General features: G+C 37.9%; 1 protein-coding gene across 3 annotated transcripts in view; it reads right to left on the reverse strand.

Moving 5' to 3' along the window:
- Positions 1-20,897, reverse strand: part of FAM83B (family with sequence similarity 83 member B) — a 51,661-nt gene that overhangs the window by 20,241 nt on the left and 10,523 nt on the right. Inside the window, exon 2 of one of the 3 annotated variants that reach the window (XM_061460600.1) lies at positions 11,727-12,132. The exons of the other annotated variants lie outside the window; for them this stretch is intronic. The gene's annotated coding sequence lies outside the window, so the exon portion shown is untranslated. The remainder of the gene's footprint in view (positions 1-11,726; positions 12,133-20,897) is intronic. 3 annotated transcript variants of the gene reach the window in all.

A 20,897-nucleotide genomic window follows, 5' to 3' on the forward strand; every position in this document is an offset into this window, starting at 1 on the left:
AATAATGCTAAAGACCTATCCTACACTGCAAGAGTACTGATTTCTTGTAACCTATGTGAGGCTTACTTTGGGCATGCTGTGACAAATTTCCGTATCACTGTGCAATGCTTTTGAATGCCACTACCCTTCCTCACCCTGAGATCGAAGCAGCACATTTCAGATAGAAATGTTAACTCTATTTTCGTTGACCTTTTCCCTGGCACTCCAGTCAAATTCCTTTTCACAGATCTCTATTTTGCATAGAATCTCCTTATGGCACAAGCTTGGTGTTATCTGAATCTGGCCTTTCTCAGAGAGCAGGCATATCACGATGATTGCAACAGTGCAGGAAGAAGATAGGTACTGCATACCTTGCCATTAGCAACAGGACACAGGAAGAAATTTGACTGGGTGGGTTAAAGCACCATAAAAGAAAGTGAGACAAATTTTGCGATCAATGAAGAGAGCCTTCCCATAGTAAGCTACATTATACATCCCACAAATTATTATGGTTTTTTTTTTATCATGTTATGCTCTTGTTTATGGTTCAGGGTGTAGATTCAGTTTATGCTTGCTGCAATTCCTACTAGCAGAATCCTGATAAATCATCTGATATCCTCACTGTTGCTAACAACAGAGTGATTCTAAAATGATAGTACATTAATTTCATATTAATTTTCAAAATTGAACACAGCCCTGAAATGCTTTGCATAACACATCCTTCCACTGCAAAACATACTTTGAAACCATTGTGATTTGCACCTGAATATCATCTCAGGTCACCTTTGGGCTGGCTGCTATTGCTGAGGTCTCCCACAGAAAATGTAGCAGATCAGAAGTCCTGAAACAAATGACCAAAGAGCAGTATAATGGCGGGAGGCCTTATCTGAAAATAGAGCCTAGATACAATGATAAAAATAGTAATAAAACTTTTGAGTGTGACCCATTCTTCTACAATTTCCGTGGCAATGTAATGGAATAAATACTGAGATGATTTATATCTATGCAACTGCCATGAAGTTAACGTCACTGCTTGTAGTATATTATCACCAAGATTGGCTCCCTGAGATCGTATTTAATTTATTTAACAGGCTTCTGCATTCAAAGAGCAAAAGACCAAAACTATACCGTGTACTTTGAAACACTGTCCCACTATAGCACTCTTTAAAAGCAATTTAATTAACTAAAGGGTGAAGTCTGGCACTTAACTAAAACAGGCAGCTACACTACCTCAGAACCACTGAGGTATGGTTAGGATTAGGGTTAGGGAACCCTAAGGTTTTTAGGTAAACTAAAATCCTAGAAATCTCCTGCAATACAATATGGAAAAAAAACAAAGCAAACTATTCTCAGAAAATAACAAATGCAGGCAACCACATAAAGCACTATATAAATAGTTTAGCCATATAGCCCACATGGCAAAGCCTTATCTGTCAAAAACCTTTAAGAAAGATGTGTGGTAGGAGCTATCAGTAATAAGGAAAAATTTGCTGATTCTAGCAGCACAGAATGATATAGCATTAAAAACAGGAGCTACGAAGAAGGACATGATTTAACTTTGAAATATACCGGGAAGATCAATTTTTTACAATGTACCATCTTCTAACAACTACCTCATGATTTTGCCTTTTGCTCAATTTGGCAGCTTTGGTGCAGTTTACCATGTCTCTGAAAAAGCAGAACAGAATATCAGGATTACCTCTTCTACAAATGAAACTAAAACCAACACAAAATAAAAGTTCTCTGAGATGCAGATAAGATAAAAAGGATGTGGACCTGCTGAAGTGAGTCCAGAGGAGGGCCACAAAGATGCTCAGAGGGCTGGCGCACCTCTGCTATGAAGACAGGCTGAGAGAGTTGGGCTTGTTCAGACTGGGGAAGAGAAGGCTCAGGGGAGACCATACAGCAGCCTTCCAGGGACTAAAGGCGGCCTACAAGAATGCTGGAGAGGGACGTTTTATAAGGGCATATAGTGATAGGACAAGAGGGAAAGGCTTTAAACTGACAGAGGGGAGACTCAGATTTGCTATTTGGAAGAAATTCTTCACTGTGAGGGTGGCGAGATGTTGGAACGGGTTGCTCAGAAAAGTTGCGGATCCTCCATCCCTGGAAGTGTTCAAGGCCAGGTTTGATGGGGTTTTGAGCAACCTGGTCTACATTTCAGAGAGATTGGAACTAAATGGTCTTTAAAGTGCCTTTCAACTGAAACCATACTATGATTCTAAGATTCTATGATTATCTTTCAGAAAGCTACTGCACGCTGAGCTATCAAGTCACACATGTACCACCTTAAAATGACCCCTTCTGGATTACATCTTCAAATTCACCCAACTAAGAATTTTACAGGTGACCATCTTGCAAAACATATGGGAGTGAGCTACATTAATTCTCTAAATGTGATCTGTATCTACGGGTTTTGTAGTTGTTATGCTGGCTGAAGGATTAATGAGAACTCATCTCGAACTGACTGAATTGCAGGAGACACCATATCGCTGTGGCTGGTAGCAGAGGCAATAATTCCTCTGAAGCTTACTTTTGCGCATGCAGAATCAAGTTTAAGCATGTCATGGAGATAAGAGGAGGGAAGGGGATATTCTGGGGATTCTTTGTGGGGACTTTTCAAGAAGCATTTATAAACCTAACCCTTGGAAGAAGGGATCTGCGAAGAGACAGTTGCTGCCCAGCGACTAGCATATCACAAACAAGAAAAGATTTATCTAAATCTGCAAAGAACTGTCATGCAGGGTTAAAGTAACAAGCTTTCAATGCTTAATTTTAACACTTTGCTTTCTGCTTGCAATGCTCGCATCAATGACTACACCAGGTTTGGTATTTAACAAGAAAGCTGCATGCTGTCACTGTGAACCGAAGTGAGCAGAAAATCCTTGGTATGATTGAGGGAACATGACTGGGAGCTTATTCTGCCCTTTCTTCTCTTGCCACTGATGTCGTTGCTCTATTCTCGGTGCCATGTGGACTGCAGCTGGTTGGGTAGCAGGATTTTTATATTTGTATTTAGCTCTTCAGAATGTTCTTACTGTGTTGTTATTTTGGAAAGCTGCCAAGCTTTTCCTGAGAAAAGCCTAAAGAAAGGAAATGCCAGGATTTCTGACAGCCTACGAATCAGCTATACCAAAATGGAAATTCATGGCAAAAATAAAAGGTACTTCTGTAGCCTCTGGCTTTTTGTACGAAGGATTTCAAAGACTTGCTGCTTCAGAAGTGAATTTTATTTAAGTGTACTAGCAGCTTTATATGTGGGTTCTCACTGGATCCCTTAATATTTAGTGAATATTCAGGCTACTTGACTTACTATTATAATGTTATACTTTCTATTTTAAATTTGTTTGTAAGTAGAAGTACTTATTTATTCATGTGTGCATTACTTAGTGACTGCCCAAAACCAAACAATGTACAACCATGTGATAAGCCTTAATTATTTTTGTTGTTTTTAAGTGCCAACATTAATTAGAACTAAACTCTTAATAAACTTTTCTTCTTGATCTACCATGTGAAAACCTCACAGAGCAACCTCAGAGACCAATCTCAGTTCTGAGACTTCCTCCAAATAATTGGAGCACTAGCAAGAGCAGTAGATGCTGTTGGCTAGCTTCTACCTGGTCAAGGAAGCTATGAGTTGACCACTGTACAGTTAAGAACTCTCTCAATATTTGAAACTATGAAGGGCTGCCATAAATTGCGATACACAGTTAAGAATATGGGAAAAGGCCACCTCAAACTATCAGGAGCGGGTAAGCGGCTGGGGTGGAAGAACGCAAAGGAACGAAGACATTATGAAAAATGTGCTAAAATTGTCCATTCCAATTCCTCCTGCTTACAAATATTCTTCATGCCAAGGTAAAGTAGACTGGATGCCAACATTTCTGAGGGCTCTTTCCAAGATTTTCTTCAATAAATCTTAAAATAATTTGCTGCTTATTGAAGAGTCAGAGTAAACGTCTGACATTCTGACATTTCAGCTAACCTGGATAGCAATTCTTGAAAAAATTTTGGGGTTTTGCCACCTTTAAGAGTACATTTTTGGTGAGGTTTCTAAGACTGGGGATGGAATAAAGTTACACACTTCCTGAGAGTTTAGCTTACATACTGAAAAACACTAGGCAATGTATAGAAACCCACAACATTAATGAACACTTACACGCTGTAGCCTTTAAACTATAAAAACAAGCAACATTTCTTTAAAGTAGACAATTTTGTTGGCATTTGTTAATTAGACACTTGGAAACAATGAAAGATTCTCATAGTTGAAGGCTGATTTATAGGAACATGAGATGATTCAGACCCACTTTTCCAGACTGGGAAGAATCACTTTGCTTTTAAGTTTGCTTATACAAGAGCAGTGCACTGTCATCTTTGAGGTCTTCTTGGTAAACATGTTTCTGAACTGAAATGAAATGGGAAAAGCTGAATACCTAATATTCATATTTTATAAATAAACAACATATTTAAAATATCCTGCACAGATTTCAATGTTGCTGCTAGTATACATAGTTCAGACAAAAAAAAAAAATCCAATAAAACATAACTATATTGTTCAATTGTATAACACTGGCAGAAATCCCTTGCAGTTACTTACACGAATGAATATGTAATACAGATACATTGAGCATGTAAGAAAAGAATCAAAAAAGAAAGGCAGGAACTTAAGAAAAAGATGGAAACAGGGCTTCTGTAGTACACCTTGTAAAATAATGGACGTAGATGAAAACAACTGTTTCAAAAGTATGAAACATATTTTCTGTGTTTCTAAGCACATGAAGATTTTGGTGGACCCAAGTCAGCACACAAATCTGATGTATTTGAGTTGCTTATGATTCAGAAAAATGTACTTTTGAACACCTACGTGCAGTATATCAAGCACAGTCCACAGGGATGGCCTATCAATCATTTTTTGTATGTGGAAAAATAAAAACATGCTGTTGTGAAAGACTTGTAAGCCATGTACTGTTAAGTCCATGAGCCTTATACCAGGGTGACCTTGCAGCAAGTAAGAGAACTTAATTAGAAGATTATTGTTTTCTAACATAAAAGACATTACATCCAAGAGAAAACAAATCTATTTTGGATGGCAAGGCCCAATTAAAAAAAAAACAAATTAAACTGTCAGATTTTAAATTAGTGTAAGCCTACAGATCAATCTGCATGACCTGATTATAAATACTGAGATGAGCCCTAATTATATTATTAATTGTCGGAGGTTACTTGTCTGCAGACACTCAAAAAAACTTCTTCTAAAAGCTAGATTTCATAATCCTAAGGAACCTCGCTAGTGCAAATGCCTCAGAGATAAATGTAGAAAAAAAGAAGAAATAAAAAAAAACTGGAAATCCTTGCAGAAGACACTGTTAGATGTCCAGAGAACCTCAACCGAGACTAGAACTGATTCTGGTTAAAAACCTCCCCTAGCTCATAGTATTGTGAAGCTAACACCAAAGTGGAAAAAGCAGATCTCAACAGAGGCTCCTGTTAGCCTTTGGAAAGAAGTGGAATGAAGTCCTTGTTTTATAAGGTTAAGAAGGAACTCTACACTCCATTGCAACAGAGTAATTTTTTTTTACCACAACTGCCATTAACAGACCTGGATTGTTTACGCCTAAAACAGCAAAGGAATTCCTTGCTCTGCTGTTGGTCATTCCTAATTAAACTTTTGAGTATCAGGGAAGTAACGCTTATGCCCAATATTAAAAAAAAACATCTTGATGATCAAATTGGTTGCTCGGCTTTACTTCTGAAAAGAAAACCAACACGGGACAATGAATACAGACATAAAGATTAATCATATATTCAGGGAAGGGGAGGAGGAAAAAAAAATCTTTTAAAATACGGCTTATTTCATCCTTCTTTCATGGTAACAGCTTTTGTATTCAGCTTCATAGATGTGATGCAGAGTCAGTAATTGACACATAAGGTATATACATTTCAGGACTTGTTAACAGCCATATGTTTAAAGCAATAATCCCATGAAAAACTTTTGGTTGTGTGTGAATATTTCTACAGGTTGTAGGACTCAATGATACTAAAGATTTTCATATTGCTGTTACAAAAGTGCAAGTAAAACCACTATAATTTACAGATTATAACGGCCTACTTGTGTTACCCAACTCCCTCCCTTCTCTTACTGCCTTCCATTCCTACTCCTTTCCCTTTCCCCCTTCGTCCCCTTAATTTTTTCTCCCTTCCTGTCCCTCCCTCCCTACTTACACCAAGCTGTGTGGCTTGGTTGATAGACTGGAGGGAAGGAATGCCATCCAGAGGGACCTCAACACGCTTGTGAGATGGGCTGATGCCAACCTTATAAAGTTTAACCATGCCACGTGCAAGGTCCTACACCTGGGTCGGAGCAATCCCAGGCACAGCTACAGGTTGGGCAGAGAAGAGATTCAGAGCAGCCCTGCGGAAGGACTTGGGGGTGCTGGTTGATGAGAAAATGAACATGAGCCGCCTTCAGTGTGCACTCGCAGCCCAGAAAGCCAACCATATCCTGAGCTGCATCAAATGGAGCGTGACCAGCAGGTCGAAGGAGGTGATCTTGCCCCTCTACTCTCCTCTCGTGAGACCTCACTTGGAGTATTGTGTGCAGTTCTGGTGTCCTCAACATAGAAAGGACATGGAACTGTTGGAACAAGTCCAGAGAAGGGCTACGAGGATGATCAGGGGACTGGAGCACCTCCCGTATGAAGACAGGCTGAGAAAGTTGGGGCTGTTCAGCCTGGAGAAGAGAAGGCTGCGTGGAGACCTTAGAGCAACCTTCCAGTATCTTAAGGGGGGCTACAAGGATGCTGGGGAGGGACTCTTCATTAGGGACTGTAGTGACAGGACAAGGGGTAACGGGTTCAAACTTAAACAGGGGAGGTTTAGATTGAATATAAGGAAGAAGTTCTTTACTGTAAGGGTGGTGAGGCACTGGAATGGGTTGCCCAGGGAGGTTGTGAATGCTCCATCCCTGTCAGTGTTCAAGACCAGGTTGATCAAAACCTTGGGTGGCATGGTTTAGTGTGAGGTGTCCCTGCCCACGGCAGCGGGATTGGAACTAAGATGATCTTAAGGTCCTTTCCAACCCTAACTATTCTATGATTCTGTGATTCTATTTCAAGTACTTCAAACTCAGTAAATTTGAGACTGGAAAAAAATATCTGATTTTTTGATACTGAAAGTGGTCCTAAAATAGATTCCTACACGTTTTATGCAAACTTTAAAATATGTCACTTTCATTGTACATTTTGTGACTATATCATGACGATATTGACAATAACGCTTTTGCTTCCTGCTACAAATGGTATTTACTTCACTGACACTAATTTCAAACCCTACAGATGCACTTATTCTGTTTAAGGAGCTCAGTTCAAGCAGCAATATGGTTAGGGTAAACCAGAAAAATACAGAATCCAAGCTGTTTAAAATTATTGGTCACAGGTCAGTGATAGGTCAGTATGAAGGAAAGCCAACAATCCCCCTGCATAAATGAGCACTTACCTCAGGGATTTACTCTGAAACATTCTCTGTTCACCTTATATATGTATCTTTAGCAATTTCCATTTCAGCTACGTGACACAGCAATATGTATTTATATGTAAAAAAACAGTGCCTAGACAAATACCCCTAGAAACATCTAAATTGCTAAAAAAAGCATCAGCAATTATGTCAGGTAAATACAATATATATTGCAGACGTAGTCTGTATGGCACATAATTACATCTGCATGTCAGGTAAGCAACACAGCCAGACGATTTTAACTACTTTTTTTAACATGGTGCCACTTGAGCAGGAACCTTCTCTGATGCTCAGGAGAAACGGATTACATCACTTGCTTACAGAGCAGTTACAGTAAATGGTGCAACATGTTCCTAATGATTGTGTGCTGGCAGCTTGCATTTCAATTTCACCTATTTCAAAGACAGGTTGTGAAACTAATGAATTAATTATTGTCTGCAAATCATGTTGAGAACCTCAGGTGAAATCCATTACCCTGGCATGCTAGATTATTTATGCAGATTAGATGAAAAAGGCAAAAAATAATTGTGGACTAGTCTGAAAGCATCAGCAGAATGTCCTAAAGATAAGAAAAGATTAATCTCGTTAATAAGGAATTATGTACAGCTTTTCAGGAAGAAAGCAAATTCAAACTTTTCAAAATGCACATTACCATACAGAGGAAGATGTTTGAAATGGTAGGGAAGCAATTAAAAAAACCCTGCTCAAATATCCTGTAGAGCAAACTGAAACGAAGCAGATTAGTAATTCTACAATTCCTGTAGACCCCAGAGAAGTGGATAATGAATTGGAACTAAATAAGGCATTAAACAAAATTTAATTCCTGGATTAAGTGAAATATTTCAAATTTGAAACCATCTAAAAGGTTTCTAGGGGAAACTTGACAGTTCTTGTTCAAAGATTAATCTTCCAGACAGTGAGACATTTGAGGGAGTAGCAAGCCAATGCATAAGAAAGGAAATTAATAAAAACAAATTTTAAAAATGAAAGAAATATTTCCTTCTGATTATTTTCTGCCAGTTTTTTTGCAAAACTGATCTTTCAGTCTTTATGTAAGCTGAATTTTGAATACACATTTTTGTCAGATAACAGCAAGCCATACAACTTATGATCTTGGTGACACGTACTTTATTTTTTTTGTACATGCAGTTAGCATCAGCTTTCACTGATCTGCATACAGCTCCTCAATAAGGCCACAAGAGAAGTATTAATTCATCAGTTTAAATTTGATACTGCAATTATGCAAAATCACAGGAAAGATCATCTGGTCTCCGTGATAAAGTCAGAACAGATAATTAAAATGCTTCATGTTTGATATCTACTAGTCTTTCAATTTAAATGTAAGCTTGTTTTTATGGCTAAAAGTTTAGTCAGTGTACTCATAGTATTTTCTTAAGTGCAAGCCCTAGGCCACTTCCAGGATGTGTCCGGGAAGGAGGAGACACATAGCTGAGCTGCAGGATAGAGTTCTGCAATCCAGATTCCATTGCTTTTCAGCCATCAACAGGCACTGTCATCCCACACTCATGGTCTGTTCCTCTTATTTTTCTCATCCTCACAATGATAATGTGAAGCACTCTTTCATGAATAAATAAAACTAAGAGTTAGTCAAATAATGAGTTACCGGTGTGCAATTAACTGAATTCTTTATATTCCACGGAGTTTTTGACCAATATGGAAAGTTAATAGGGTTTTACTACCAGGTAGAAGGGAAACATGTTACCACAAGTCTTCCACTGTACAAATTCATGTATGTGAGATCATTCCCGTTCTACAAAGTATTCCTCCTGATGTGCACTGCTTGCTGGTTCACACACACCAACCCCCACCTCCATTTGGGTAATGATAATCAGAGATCTAATCATGAAGCATGCTGAACACCTGCAAGAAATGCAAACCTCCTGCTAGGGCAAGGGGGTTTCTTCCAAAACATCACAGCAGGCATCTGGATTTAAGAATGGGGGAAGAAGAAAATCAGTCTCAGAGCACCCACTGCAGCACTTCAGGAGCTTTCTTAGAGAGATTCACAGCCTGTTTGTGCGAGTGAGGTCCCTGAAGTCGCAAAACTTTTCCTGTGATGAATAGGGGAATACCTTTGGGGTATATATGCTAGCAAATGTAAGGGATAAAGAGGATAATTCACTTCTTTTGCCATCGAAAACAGAGCCCGTCTAATCAAAATGAATAAAAGGCAGAAACACCCCTGACCAACCCACCCATACATTATGACACATTCTGTTGGAAAATTTGTTCTTGTAAAATGTACCATGCATGCCAATAACTTAATATACCATCTGACTTGAGTTGCTTGAAATAAGGATGGAGACGAGAACCTGCAATACCTCTGTGGAGGAGAGGTGAACATTTTATTCCAAGAGCACTTTGGAAAATAACTGCTTTTTGATGCAAACTAGTGCCTTTCAAATAAGCATTTGTTCTTATGAAGTGCCTCTCTGATCTCAGGAAATATCTTCCCTTGAGTAACCTGTGCACTCCAAATTCAAGCCAATAAGGCTCTCTCTACCAGACTGCTATGGATCCTGTGCATGTGTGCATACGTAGAAACCTTTACCTTGTAGAAGACTGCACCACATCGAAACACATTGACTAAAAAAGAAATACTCTAATATTTGCGTCTTCAGATAAAAAACTTCAAACTAGATTTGTATTGACAAAACTGTGGGAAAACCAGTACTTGTTTCAGATGTAATAACAGAACAGTTTTAAACTTTTTTTTCTTCCTCGCTTAAAAATGCATATATCTGTATCTTCAGAATCTTCCCTTGTAATTCTGAACCTGCTCTTAGATGTCAGTACAGTCCGCACTCACGAGAGAGATGAGGTGCAGCTGTCAGGAAGGAATTTTTCAGGGAATTTATAATTTTTGGTTATCTGTGACCAGTAGTTGTTAATTAAAAGATATTCCAGTCTCTTATCAATCACAAAAACCACAATATGCATCACCTTAATTGTCACAGGGACAATTTTTGCAATGAAACAAGAGTCAGGTATGCAACAGGTAAGACTTCCATGATAGTTATGTGTGTCACTGAGCATTTGCTGAAACACATCCTAAATCAGAAACACTACTTCGACTGAACAACAAAAAATACATTTCTTTTCTTGTTTCTCACAGCTGTACAGAGGAATACTGTGGAAAAAAGTAACAGCAGAACAAGGACAGACAATGGATAAGTGAACAACTCTGCTTTGTATTTGGATACGACTAAAATATTTCTCCTTGAACACTCTAAAGCAAGCAATCTCATGGAGTAGAACAAATACACAAAAGATTGATGTAAAATACAAAGTTTTAAACCTGAAAAGTTATATTCCAGCTTAAGCTCTTGAAACTGTGTTCACTACTTCTAGTACATGAGTACCCCAAACTACGTATATGTCTTCAGAAATCACCCAGAGCTAATATTCACATTTATAGATGAGGAGCCTGTGTTCTACAATTTCCTACAATTTTCTGCAATTTGTATACAAGTCTTCCAAATCCTAGACCAATACACCAATGCTTTTGATCACAAGACTCATATTGAGCAAAAATAAAAAGGTACAAATAATATGGTTTTTTTGGGGGGGGGATATAAAAAGTCTTTGAATCTACACAAAAGCATGGAACTAGAAAAACATGTGAATCACTCTAAAACAGGATTTTAGCTAGTTCTAGAAGATATTAGCATAGAAATATATTTTAAATAGACTAATGTTATTAATGGCCTTCCAAATCGTCCATGGCATAAGTAAAAAATTCAAATTTATTGAAATCTGCTACTTGTCTCTCATAAAAGACTCAGAAAAATTACCAGGAAAAAAAAAGAAGCAGCTTTTAAAATCCATCTTAAATTACTTACAATAACACTTAAGTGCATAGAGAAAGCTTTTCATAGGTAAAGCACAAACCATTTCGTAAATGTGGGAATAACATTAATGCATCTATTTTTATCTGGGAAGCTGAAAATACATAGGGTGTGTGCATGAGTGTCACACCACTGTCCTGTGAAGGGACATCTGAGTCAGCCCACCACTAATTAGGTTTGTTACTGGAAACAGCCTAGTCATGCTAATGTGAAAACACCCTGCTCCTTGTGAATGTCGTCACTGCACTTCACCATGCCATGCAAACAGATCCTCAGAGGCTAACGTCCTGTATTTACAGAGACGCTGAGCATCCCAAAGTCCCTCTGAAAGCAATCCCCGCAGCTACACAGCAGCCTGAGCCTCACCTCGCCCTCCAGTCCTGCATTTAAAATTCTCTGCACCTTCTATTTTGGCTGACTTGTCATGTTGAGTGATGAGACAGACAAGCAGAAAGCTCAGGCAGGCTTGGTCCGGGCTTGCAAAATGGGTTTCTTCAAGCAAATTCCATCATTTAGAGAGAAGTGACTGTACAAAAATTTATCTGATCTCCTGAGCAATTATGAATGAGTTACCCAGGAGAGCTGACTGTAAGGCTACCACCCAGGTGGTTTAAGGTCAGATTTATTCTTAGTATCATATCTTTCAAGATGCAACACTGTCAGGCTTGTGTGGGGAAGGGAGTCAGATTTCATTATCATAATGGTCCCTTCTGTGAAATCCGTGAATCTCTGAGTTTTATCAATCCCTGCTGATTTGTCAGTCTGGAAATGGCTGCAAAGAGAACAGGGAAGGCCTCAAAAACTGGTAACAAACTACAAGTTTTTAAAGCATACAAACATTGATTAGGGGTTCATGTTTACCCAGCTCTTTTCTAAAACAAATTCCAATAAAATCAATTAGAAAATCATATCTGAGAAGAAAGCAATGGAGAGGACATGTGAACCCAGTACAAGAAGCAGCATATAATCAAGGAGAAAACTGAATTAGACAAAAATATCATATTCACTAAAATATCACAATCCCTACTAATCTTGGAGGAGACGATTGTGTCTCTATGAACTGAAGTTTCGCCACTCAGATTTTGAGGGCATAGGAAGTCTCACTGGAAGCAGTGCAGAAGACTCATTCACTTCAAAGCCCCAGGCATAAAGTACACAAAAGCATGCTTGAAAACAACCAAGTAAGCAAAACCTGCAGATGAACAATTCTCTGAAACACTGAGGAATATTTGGCATTTTTTAATTTGAAATTTTTCATCTGAAAACAAATGAAACATTTGAGATTTTCTTGGGTTTGTGGTTTTAAGCAAATTTGAGAAAGGAAGGAAAAAGGGAGCATAGTTTATGAACATTAAAATGCTTCCGACCAAATTGCTGACCTTCAAGAGCCAACTATGACTTTGAAATGAATTAAAATGTCCTAATTGACATGCAATTCTCAATTTTCATAATGTATTAATCTAGTTAAATATGTTAATAATTACCATGAAAGATTTTTCACATACATTATGTTCCTAGTTGTTCTGCCTTTCAGCCTGTGTGGTGCAATATTTACTGAAGTAGCTGCTGACAGCATGCTTTTCAATGAAATTCCAGAGTGTGAGTGTGCATATTTATTTATATAAATATTACATAACCTGTTTGTACAGATAATTTGAAAATTATTTAATGTCTCTTTTTTCCTTTTTTATAGATGAAGAGATATCCCCTACTGAGTTTATATAGTTTATAGTCATAAGATTGACTAAGCAGGATGCTTTAAATTTTACTGTCTCAGGCTAAAGTCCCATCCGGAACCACAGATAAGCAATTTAGAAACAAAAGCAGACAGATCAGCACTTGTTACTTACATTGTAATTGCTATGGACTTTATTCATAGCTGCTCAAAAACAGATATACTGTGTTGTGAAAGCATAATTCAGTGTACTCTTGTTGTAACTCTGCACTATAGGATTTAGGATCAATGGAAGACACTAATTCAGGGACAAAAAAGAAAAAGAAGTACTGGATTATTTTTAGTTTGTATGTTACGCTGGTCCCTATATTTTTGAAATTCTCCTCACTAGAGAAATACCTCAAAGACTGGTCAAAACAATTTCTTGCATAATTTCCACATTTCCAAACAGGAGAATACTTAGCATAATAATCAGTAACACCCCCACCGTTAGGACAGTGATGCCTCCAATAGGCATCAATATGAAATTTTTGCAGTTCTGTGACATATTGAGGATTTTCTTCCTATACTTTGTGATACACACTCAGACAAGACTGATGGAAGAATCTGTCCAAACTTGGATCTACTGAGCAAGAAAAAACTATGCTTAATTCTATGTCCATTTATTTTTGCACACATTATACTACAGATCCCCATACAAACTATAGGGAAACAAGCAGCTTCAAGTAAATTCCATTTGGGTTTTTACAGAAACTCTACTTAAACATCAAAGTGAACTGAAATGCATTCACCAATATTATCATTGTTTCCTTAAAACAAGCAGAGAGATTTTTGTATTTGGATTTCAAATGCTACAATATTTTGTTTCTCATTCAGTACAGTATTTCCACAAGAGATAACACTATATAGCTGTGCTGCTAGAAAGTTTGAGTCAATGTACTTTGCTGAAAATCCCCCAAATTCTTTAAACACCTAGCTTTTTGTGTTCTTTTTAAAATAATTACATTCTATGGAAAAAAGTCTGTCAAAGATCATCTTCTAATGCTGATTTTGAATACACTACTGAGCTTGGTAATTTCAACGCCTTCACTTAAGTACCATTATTATATATTTCAGAAATTAAATCTTTTCCCTTTTATATCTGTACTGTTGACACGTGTAGTCTACTATCTTAAAAATACACAGCTGAGTTATGAACTAAAGAGCAACATATTAAACTGAAATGCTTTCTTCTTTTATTTCTATCTCAAGAGGGACTACTTTACATAATTAAATGTAGAGAGTCATCTCCTCAGAAAGTATAAGCAATGTCTCTCCATAAAATTTAGCAGATTATGAAATCCTGATCCTTAGGATGTTTTGAAACACCACTAACAAAACTCAAAAAAAGCATATTTACCTGTGTGCACGTAATTTTGTATCAGCATAGTGCCACAAATGTCCATGAAACTATTTATCAAGGTGCTTGCTTGTTTGTTTCTTTGTTTAATTTAAGAATATGCAGCACTTACTTAAAAAAACAAAATCAGTAAACTACTTTGGATAGCTCTACCACAATAACTAAATTCCACTTCTTAGTGTTTTTAGATTCATTGTGCTTTCTTGCTAACTTGCAGAAAAAAGTGCACTTTGCAGTCATTTCAAAAGCCTTAGAGTACAAATTGAGAAACTTCTCTTTGGAATTTTCCTTGCACTATATGTGAGCTCAACAAGCATGTGTAATGTGGCAGAAGATAATGAAGCCTTTATCCCCAGTACACACTCTTATGGTTTTCTAGCAGAGGACTCAGGTCATTTTGGCTGAGGCCATTTATAGTAAGCTAAAGGAAAAAAAGTTCTTTGATTGACATTCTATGTTGGCAAAAACTACTGCTCTTTATGCATCAACATGATAAATTAATCTGGCTCTTGAATTTCTTTCTAAGGGACCGGTCTGTCTTTTACAACATTTATAGGTGCGTCCATTCCTTTGGTTTGACGTCTGCGGGACCTGGGCCTGCTTGTGCATGCTGGGATCAGTAAAGGTGGACTGTGTGGTGATTCCATCACCAGCATCAGGGGAAGGGAAAACCTTCCACCAGTTTCAATGCCTTGCTTGGGCTTCAGATACTCAGTTATTAAAAAAAAAAAATTACATCAGTCTGCTTTGGACACGTTATTCCTTTTTTAGTTGCTGTCAGTGGATGCAATCAACTGAAGATAAATGCTCATTTTGTACTACAAGTGTACTGCGGCACACTTCAAGAGAGATTAATTAAATATTTAAAATCAGATACTTAATGATACGTGGTCACATACCTAGGCATCAATTCTGCACACATGTATGCTTGCTAAGCTAACGGAACCTCTTGTGTACACAAATTAAACTATGTAAATTCTCTCAGGATCAGGCATCTGATTTTGTCTGAAGAAAAAAAGTGTCTTCTTTGAGTGGGTATTGTATTTTTGTCTCTCTCTGACCTTTACTAAATACCTGAAAAAAATCTTTCCAAGTTTTATTAGATGTATTGTTTGACAAAATGAGATGAAACTCAATTGTGTATACAAGTCAATTTTGTTATTAAATAGCAGATTGTGATTGTTGATATGCAAATGGTCTATCTCTGCACTCCACCCTTGTTGCCAAAAACTTCAATTGCAAAATAAAACAGAGCAAATAAGACACTCTTATTCAGAAAATATATCCCCTAATATTTAATCTGCGATATCTACAACTGATAATAAATATCAGAAATCTGTCAATAAAATTGAGTGATTTAACTAGCAATTCAAGAGCTTTGATGTACTTCTAACATCACGATGGCATTTTACTACTCCTTATGGGGAGAGACAGAGAATGGCAAAAGACTCAAACTCCTTACTGCAAGCACTCGCTTCAGGTGTGCTAACTGGCATCCATCAAAGCACCTATGTTTCTCCATTGAACTAAGGAGGGAGCTCACATTCCCAGATGTCATGACTGGAACTGCATTCAAGAAAGATGCCCAAGGTACCCAGAGCAAGCAGGATATGCTCATCTCTGGCTGAGGAGTTGCACAATGAAATGAGAAAAGGCAGAGGAGCAGGGACTATGAAAGGGGAAGAGCTGGAGTGGGGTTGAAGAGGGAGGGGCAGGAAATTACAAGCAAAAATGTATAGGTTTCTTATTGTATTGTAAGTATGGTCACTTCAGGGGGTGAGAACAGAAATGCCTGCATATTACAGACACTACACAGAGCTTCCACATCTTCCTTCCATTCAATACCAATTCTCATGGAGTTACTTCTGATCAGTGCACAACAGCACAGAACAGAGCTCAGCCGAATCAAACATTAGTCCATCTGCGTTTGTCTTAAGTTGTCCTTTTCTACATGTTCTAAGACTTAAGTAATCCAAAGCTCCCAGCATTTTCACACTGGGGGCAAGCTCCAGAGTGTTAAGACCCCCAGGAGGCCTAAACAGCATTTAGTTGCTGCACTAATTCCCAATAGGATGCCTTTCATCAACTGAAAGGACTAACAGAGATCCCTGCTCCTCTGGCATGCCTCTTCACAAGCTTGCCTCTTCCCAACTCCCAAGAACAGCACATCTTTTCCATCCTTTTTATTCCTCTGAGAAAGCACTCAGAGCCCTGGCTTTTCAAGGCTCTGGCATTTACCCAGAAGAGCTTCCTGGGCTCTCAAGAGCTCATTGCAAAGACACTGTTTAACTACTCTGAACTTCAAGACAAAGTACTGAGCTTTTACTTGAGACAGAAATCCTGTACAGGAGATTGCAATCCTGTATTGCAGCACTTCAGATATGGACTGCACTTCCATCATTAAATTTCACTTATGAATAAGAAATCGCATCATCTGAATAATTAGATTTCTGGCACAAGTGGCTTACTGTCATTCAATAAGCCTAGAATTCATAAACAAAATAGATGATGGTATTACTGCAGTCATATAGTGCATCATAAAATCTACCACAAAATACGATGGTATTACTGTGATCATGTAGTATTAAAACATGAAATAAGGTAGTATCAAATAAATAAGCAAATAGAAGAATCAGTCAGAATTCCCAGTTTTAATCTCTTCACTTAGTTTTGCCATTTGAAAAGTATCTCCTTTGGGCAAAATAATATAGTTTTTGTTACATTTTAAAGCAGCTTTCCATAGACTTATAACGCTACATACTACTGTAAGTATTAGATACTTTGATGTTTGGTATTTTGAGGCCCATCCTCAGCAAAGTCAGATTACAGATCTCTATCAAACAGCTACTGTGCAGCCACATATACCTGGCTATTATTTAAAAGAAACCCGCACCCCTGACAGTGACTTTTCAGGCAATTATTCTGTGCCTGTGCTAATCCACCATTAAGCAATGCCAAGAAATTATCAGAACAAGCAGATAGCTTCAGGTATTTCCATGCTCTGTCATGCTGGACGGAGACCTTGTTGCTTTGACAAGCAGTATCCCCCGGCATTTGAGCAAAATCAGATTTGCTGGCTGACATTGCCACTTCTGTTTGCTGCCTCTGATGTCTCTGATCAGGAGGTTATAGCTCACTAGCAGTGGATTCTGCACAGCTTAGAAAGGGCTGCTGCTTGGTGGGCATTTCTCAAGAAAGGTCCCGCGGAGAATCTGCAGGCAGTTGCTCTTCTGTGCCGGTTATTTCATCTCATTCTATTATTCCTGGCTTACTGAACATCAAAAGCCTAGCAAGAAAATACTAACTACAATACCTTCTGTGGGCTGATGCCACTCAGATTCACTGGCATTAGAAGGTGATGTCTAGTGCTTAAACCATAAAGGGAGTGAATTGAGCTGAAATGCAGCCTGCTTGGCAAAGAGTGCCTGCAGCTCCAGGAAACAGCAAGAAAATAAGGCTGAGATGTTGAATCTGCTGTTTGAACTAAAGGCACGCCCATTTGGCTACTTGAAGACACAATCCTGTGCTACTGTTCAAGCCTGATTGCTAGCAGATAAAGCAGATATCAAAGTCTTCTTTTCATCTCTAAGAGATATGGTGCATAACTTCTCATATTATCCTATCGCCCAGCTTCATCTCTTACAGCAGGCAGAAGTCAAAAGGCCTGTGATTTGGTGCTGCAGTTAGCAAAACCCCCTGGATAAAAGATGCATCACAGTAAGTTTTCTGAAGGCAGCTTTGTGCCCACATGCCTTGCTGGCGAGAGGATGGGTCACCATAGATTCTGGTTTTGAGGAATCTGTTCTGGTTCTTGTGCATCTTACATCTTCTGGACAGTCAGTACAAGCACTCCAGACCAAGAGAGTAACCAATTAAAATAATCTGCTCTTAGCTAAGGTACGAGAACACTCTGTGTATGTCTTGAAGATACACCCTCTTTATCTGAAGATAAGAAAGGACTTTATGGTCTTACAAATATTTGTGAAAAGTAAGCACTACAAAGCCACAGTTACATACTAACACAAACTTTTTTTGACATACTGATGTTCCTCAGAAATTAATTTTCCTAAGTGTACAACTATAATGTGTTGTTTTTTTTTTAGCAAACTAAAACCACAGAGAGAAGAAAATAAAACTTGCTGTCTGGCCCCCACTTGCTCTAAGTACTGTTTGCTAACATATAATACTCTCAGGCTTTAGGTTTATAATCTCTTTTTGAGCTGTGATACATATTAATTCTTTTGTGGCTCAGTATTCTCATCTGTAAAATGGTACACACTTTGGTCATGGTCTTTGATGGCTAAGGATAAAGCAGAGCATATGAATTCTGAATCTACTGTTTATAATACAATAGTGGTTTGTCTGTACTGCCTGGCACCAATCAGGAAGATGAAGGGGCCAGTAAACTGTATAATATACAGTCATGCAGCAAAACATAATGATGTTTACAACTTTAAAAAACAAGCATCTTGGATATGGCAAAAGTTATCAAGAAAAGGCAAGGAAGGGAGAGATGTCTGATTTAGTTGCTTCCACTTCTATCTTTATAATGCAAATAATACTGCTGCAAATTGAACTGGCTTACTGATCAGTGGACTGTACACTGAACAATTATTACCTTTGTTGATCAAGCAAGTCATACCAGATCTTGCAATTACTTATTCTAAACAGCTCTATTGAGGTGAGTCATTTTATGGATGTCTGCAGATCACAGTATAAAATAGCAAGCTCAGTGCCAGTTACACCCTGTTACTGTTGTGATGGCCATTCTTTCTCAGATGCATAAATTATGATAGGACTTTAAAGAGTTAAAGTCCTCTGAGGTCTCAGGCATGCTGACAGCATTTCTGAAAATGTGGATTTTTATTGTATAATATAGTATCTCTTTATTAGAAATGATTATAGACATACCTTACCAACCATCTAAAAGGAAAGGCATGAAAAGGAAAAGTACCAATGACAAGGTCTGCACTTATTTTAGAAAAGTAAATACTAAAATGTACTTTGACTCCTCTGTCACCTGCACTGGAATAGCTGCAGTACTCCTTAGGGAAAATAACACAGTGTTAAGCAAATTGTTTGAAATAATTACAAGTGAAGTAGACACTTGCAATCAGATCTGATATATGAGGAAACTTAATACACATAACTCAGCGGCATTCAGTACTGCTCCTTCCAAACAGGAGAACAGGGAATTCTAAACTGGCAGCTCACCTTGGATTTTTGTGCTTTTTGGTTTTGCTCCATGTCACCAGTTCTCCACTTTCCATGTAGTTTCTACTGTGCTGTATTACACAAATACTGCTGTAGCATTGCAAGTATCTGTATACCAGGCTATGCTCACTTAAAATTCTACTGCAGACAGTATAATACTTTAGTTTCCAAATTATGACACATAACAAATAAATTTAAAGTTTAAAATCCCCCAAAATGTGTCACAACATCCACCAAGGCATTGCTGGCTATGGTGCAAAGCTATTAGAGATCAAAAGTTATGCTAAATCTGCAAAAAATGAAAAAAGGCCTATGGCAATATGAATATGAATGAAACCTATAGTCCTTCAGGCAAGACTGTTCCCTGGCTGAAAAAAAACCTAGCAAAGCTCAGATCTCTTGAAGATGGGTAATTCAGAAGAACAAAAAACAGCACTTCAATATTATCAGGATTTTTGACAAGTGGGAAAAAGAGAGGGACAAAACCTAAATACACTGGACTGGGCACTGAAAGAAGCATTCTGCCTAGGAAAAGGTATTTTCAATTAACACTTGTATTTATAGCATATTTTGGCCTAGAATTACTTCAGCATATTGTAGTGCAAACTTGCTGTTTAATATGATAAAGAACATTTTAATCTACTGAATATGCAGAAAGCATAAATGACTTTTTAGTAGCACTTTTGTTTTGACTGACAGATTTATGTCAATGGTTTTAACGAAAAAATCTTGCTACAAAACGTGTATGCTTACTTCTTACAAATACTTGAATGAGACAGACATTTATAAATACAACTGTCTGTAAGATCTGGCTTTTCATTTTCCCTATTCCACATCATGGAGGCATGATATTTTGATAACGCATTAGCACAGTTGTGACATAATGGCAATACCTACAAATTAGTTATATATTCTAATTCGAGTATGAAAGGTCAAAATAGTCTTGCAAACATTTGACCTGATAGACCACGTGGTGGATACCACCACATTTGATTAACAATTATTTTATCAGATTCCCACTCCTCAGGCTGGCCCTAGCCTCTGCTTGCTTTTCAGTTTTGGATCCTTCCCATCGAATGGAAGGGCTACCAGTAAAAATTGTGGGTTTCTTATTTAGAGCAACTGCATATAAAAAATGCATTTCACAGAAGTACCAGGCTTTCCAGACTATAAAACTGCTTATAGACATGTCCCATTGATGGCAGTCCATTATAAGTGCATTATAAGTGCTCTGTGGTGACTGCTCTGG

This window comes from Pezoporus flaviventris, unplaced genomic scaffold, assembly GCF_033815535.1.
Source record: "Pezoporus flaviventris isolate CSIRO_AGI_PZ_B2104156 unplaced genomic scaffold, CSIRO_AGI_Pfla_v1 ptg000031l, whole genome shotgun sequence".
Classification (NCBI taxonomy): domain Eukaryota; kingdom Metazoa; phylum Chordata; class Aves; order Psittaciformes; family Psittacidae; genus Pezoporus; species Pezoporus flaviventris.